Source organism: Aythya marila (genome assembly GCF_965140915.1).
Source record: "Aythya marila genome assembly, chromosome: 3".
NCBI classification, from domain to species: domain Eukaryota; kingdom Metazoa; phylum Chordata; class Aves; order Anseriformes; family Anatidae; genus Aythya; species Aythya marila.
In genome coordinates, this window is record NC_139044.1 from 107,333,162 (window position 1) to 107,338,657 (window position 5,496).

Below are 5,496 nucleotides of genomic sequence, written 5' to 3' on the forward strand. Positions count from 1 at the left end.
GTGAAGTTCATCTAAGAATCCTAATTTAACTCCACTGTAGGGAATCATGTTTGGGAAGGTTTCTATTAAAAAGCCTTTGAGCTATGATGCTGCATGCTATTTAAGCCTGAGTTTCATAGTTAAAATGCTTATAATTAACCACAGCCTTGTGTGCAAAAACAAAACAAAACAAAAGACATGAAAAGGATTATAACCTAAACCAAAGACACAACTAAGAAATGCATAGAAAATTCTGTCAGAAAACAAACAAACAAAAACATATAAACATAACATTTGATTTAGAAATATATCTGAAATTATCAAACTTTAATCTCTGTTGTAAAAATTGTACAAAGTAACTATTTTCAAAAACCTTCTCATAAAAAATAACAAACTGTTTAGTTCTCACATCTCTGAATTCACTGGGAAGACTCCATTTACAACAGGGCAGATGGAGGCTGTTTATGGGTGAGCTAAGGTGAGCCACCTCGCATTCCCTCACAGGCAGCTTTACACACAATAAGGCTAAGCATCAAGTAGCAGAGGTTGTAGCCTGAGGTGGGCCCTCAGGCAGCAAATGGAGTGGAAACTGAGGCCCCACACAATGCTGTGCTGCTGTCAAAGAAAGGGAGGTAAGGTTAGTTAAGCCAGCAACCTGCTTAAACCTTGGCATCCTGAAGTTATGCCTGTAAAGAGACAAAGTTCTTCGTCTAGGGTAGAATATTTTCCTTACCAAGCCCTCTCCATATGACATGATTTGACTTGGGACATTGCCACATCACACAACCACATGGGAAAGCAATTTCTGAACTGCACAGTGCCTGCATACGTTCCAAGTCTTTGTCCTCTTTTTATTATGTATAACCTAAAACCTGTTGAGGTTGATCATCTACTGCTATCCTCCAACTTCTTTTGTGCATCTAAAGATAGAAAATCTTCCACAATTTTCAAGGCAGTAAGGAAGTATCTGTTTGCCATTTCACTAAAATTAATGGAAATATTATTTAAGTCCTAGGATTGCTCTGAAGCAAATGCAGCATCAGAATAAGAACAATCACATGGGCTGTAATAGCAGTTATGACCAAAGTCACATAAAAATTTTCTGAACTTTAAATTCTTTTAGCAATTTTAGAATTGCAAGAGTAATGACAATATTCTGATGAAAATGTACAGACCTTAATACCCAGGTCTGTACATTTGTCACAGTCCAAATATGCAAGACAAGAGTTTGATAATTCCAGCTGGATTCCAAATTGAGATCAGCTGAAAATTCATAATGTATCTTCCTGTTAAACTAGGGATTAGTGCTTGGTTGGTCTGTTTTTTAACTATATACTTATTGATTTTCTATAACACCTACTGCACTGTTCTTTTTAGTTTTAATTTCAAAGCAGTCAAGAGCCAGATCTCTGCAAGATTATCGGGTTATGTCATTGATCTGCACTAGCAGAAGACTCAACTTACTCAGTAATAAGCAAGTTGGGTCAAAGGGCACAACTGAAAAAAACACAAAGAGTATCATTTACACCCATGTCAATCAGAAACAGATCTTTTGCAATCAACTGAGTTATATTTATGTCAAATTGATGCAAAGAAGAATCAGGTTTGCAGAATTTGGATCATTTGGCAGTCAGGAATTCACCTTTATTAGTCTACAGCAGGAAGCACTACAAACTACTAGGTTAAAATATTAAATCTATTAGATGTCTTTTTTTTTTTTTCATTTTTTTCTTTTTTTTTTTTTTTTAAACAAACAAGGCTTTATTCACTTACAGATGAATAAAAATTGTGTCACTGTTTCAGTTCACTGGCTTCCATTACATTATCTAATGTGCTTCATGTCCATAGATTCTAGAATTTTGCATCAGAGATTTCATCTGAGGCAAGAGAATAGTAATTAGTGTCTTACTTTTCAAGGAAATAATAAATAAATAATTAATAATAATTATTATTATTAATAATAAATAATAATAAAAAACCCTCTTAAAAATACCTGAAACCATCAACAAACTTTTCAGATAAGCGAGATTTTATATTTCTTGACTTTTTATGTTCATTGAAGCATACACTTCTAATAGTTTTAGAAGACACAGAATCACAGAATTTCTAGGTTGGAAGAGACCTCAAGATCATCGAGTCCAACCTCTGACCTAACGCTAACAGTCCCCACTAAACCATATCCCTAAGCTCTACATCTAAACGTCTTTTAAAGACCTCCAGGGATGGTGACTCCACCACTTCCCTGGGCAGCCTGTTCCAATGCCTCACAACCCTTTCAGTAAAGAAGTTCTTCCTAACATCTAACCTAAAACTCCCCTGGCTCAACTTAAGCCCATTCCCCCTCGTCCTGTCACCAGGCACGTGGGAGAACAGACCAACCCCCACCTCGCTACAGCCTCCCTTGAGGTACCTATAGAGAGCGATAAGGTCACCCCTGAGCCTCCTCTTCTCCAGGCTGAACAAGCCCAGCTCCCTCAGCCGCTCCTTGTAGGACTTGTTCTCCAGGCCCCTCACCAGCTTCGTCGCCCTTCTCTGCACCCGCTCAAGCACCTCCATGTCCTTCTTGTAGCGAGGGGCCCAAAACTGAACACAGTACTCGAGGTGCGGCCTCACCAGAGCCGAGTACAGGGGGACGATCACCTCCCTAGCCCTGCTGGTCACACTGTTAAGACGTGTTAATTTTAAAGCATATTCCCAGCTATACAACCACAAAATGTCTTCCAGGAAAGATTAAATTTGGGAACTCCAATTTTTGACAGAGGTCTGATTGGAAGAATTGCATGGGAAACAGTCCTGAAGAGGACTGTAGGAAAAGCTTGTTTTTCATGGATCACCTCATCCAAGCTGAAGAATGGACCATCCCGATGAGCAGAAACCAAGGAAAGGTGGCAGATGCTTACGTGGATGAACATGGCATTCCTGACTAAACTCAAATATAGAGGTAACATACAAGAAATGGGAACAGGAACAAGTGACCTAGGGAGAATATAAACGCTGTCTGAGCATGCAGGGTTAGGATTAGGAAGACCAAACCCTCTCTGGAGTTAAATCTGGTGAAGGACATGAATAGCAGCACAAAGTGCTCCTACCAGTGTATCAAGAGCGACAGGAAGGCTACAGAAAATGTGTGCCCACTGCTAAATGGGGTAAGGGACCTAGTGACAAAGAATGCAGTCAAGGAAATCAGTGTTTCCTTTACCTCGCTTTTTAACGGTAGGATTTGCCTTCAGAAATCCCAGGCCCCCAAAACCAGACAGAATGTTTCGAGAAAAGACTTACTCTTGCTAGAGAAGGTTCAGGTTAGGGAGCATTTAAACAAATTGGACATACACATACCCATGTGACCTGCTGAGAAGCACAAAGAGTGCTGAGACCTGGCTAACGTCACTGAAGACTGGATGAAAGCAGGTGTAACTCTTTAATTCAAGCAGGACAAAGAGACTTTAGTTAACTACAGGCTGGACAGCTTCACCTAAATTGATGTGAATTTGATGTGACAAGTCCTAGAAACTATTTCCAAACATAAAAAAGGACAAGAAATTGCTTGGGAGTAGTCAGCATTGATTGATAATAAGGAAATCATTGAATCACAGAATGGTTTGGTTTGGGTTGGAAGGGACCTAATGCCATCTAATGCCACCCCCCTGTCAAGGTCTGGGACACCCTCCACTAGACCATATTGGCCAAAACCCCATCCAACCTGGTCTTGATCACTTCCAGGGATGGGGCATCCACAGTTTCTCTGGGCAACCAGCTCCTTAGCAACCTCAGAGTAAAGAATTTCTTCCTTATACCATGTCTGATAAACTTTATAGCCTTCTTTGATGAGATGACTGGCCTGGTGAATGAGGGAAGATCAGTGGATGCTATTTATCTTTACTTCAGCAGGGTTGTTGACACTACCTCCCATAATAGCTTCATAGACAAACTGATGAAATATGGATGAGATCAAAAGACAGAATTATACTGAGAAATAGCTGAACAGCTAGGCTCAAAGGGGTTTTGATTAGTAGCACAAAATCCACCTGGATGCCAGTCACTAGTGGTATACCCCAGTGGCTGATACCGGGGCCACTATTGTTTAACATCTTCATTAATAATCTGGAGGGAGGGACAGCATACACCGACAGGAATTTTGCAGAAGATACAAAACTGGGAGGACTGGTCGATACATCAGATATTTGTGTTGCCAACAAGTATATTATGAAGTTCAACAATGAGGGTTGCCAAGTCCTGCACCTGGGGAGCAATAACCCCTTCCACTAGCACAGGTTGGGGGCCAAGTAGCTGCAAAGCAGCTTGTCAGAAAACAAAATAAAACTGAGGCATCTGGTGTACAGGAAGATGGGCATGAATCAGCAATGTGTCCTTACAGCAAAAAAGTAAACAGCATCCTGGGCTGAATGAGGAAACTCTGCTCTAGATGAACCTGCTTTGAGCAGGGGAGTTGGACTAAATCAGAGGTACCTTCAAATTCAGCTACTCTGATTCCATGAAGCCCTTGAATCATATTGTTATTTAAATAGTTTTGTTCTTTTGTATTTATTCTTGGTCTTTGAAGACCTGTTTTGCAAACTTGGAAACTGAAGGGGAAAAAAGAAAAAAAGAAAAAAAGGAGAGAGAGAGACTTGCCTACATCCAAATAGTTTTTCTGTAAGGGTTGTAGAGATATTTAAACATGAATGCAGAACTCTATATAGCTAGAAAAAGTTGTACATGCAAAACATTAAATAGCTTATCTGTGGCCTATCACATATCAGCAAATACAATCTTAGCAACTATGCTTTGTGACAGCCACTTAGTAGTAGCAGAAAGCTTAGAAGTCATAAATTAATTAATAAACGCTTCTGAGTTGAGATTAAACCCATTCATTTTTTGCAGCAGCAAATTCTAGTCTTTATATCACAACTCTCCCCCCACTTTTTTTTAAAGGCTACTCTGTCCCAAACTAGTCACACATATTTATGCACATTTTGCAATGCTCTCATTATGAGGCTTAAATATTTACCATACTACAAAATATGTATTCTTACGTAATGATGAACCAAAATAACAAGAAGAACTGATAAAATGGAGATCAATAATTTTGACTGTTAGTCTATAGAACTTCTCTTCTGAAAGCAAATCATTTGCTCTTATCTTAAGATTAAATGAATCATCCTCTGGTTATTACTGATTATAAAGGCAGCCTGTGACGGCCACCACAGCCTTGGGTGGCACACACTTCACTAATGTGCAGTTATAAATTTCATGGAAGGGATTCATCTCCTCTTTTTTGTAAAGCTGTATCAACAATTTCCCCTGGACATGATGACAAATGATACTATTTGTCAAAAAATCCAGGAATTGTTTAACTGACTTGAGGTTGTATTGTTCTGGCATGCAAGTGACACATTTTAAATGCTTTTTAAAGAAACTATAAAATGGATACATAAAGGTGAGCCTATTATAACTCTGATTCAAAACTTAAATAAAATCCTTGTCAACTTTTAAATGTTGTCTCTAAATACAGACAGT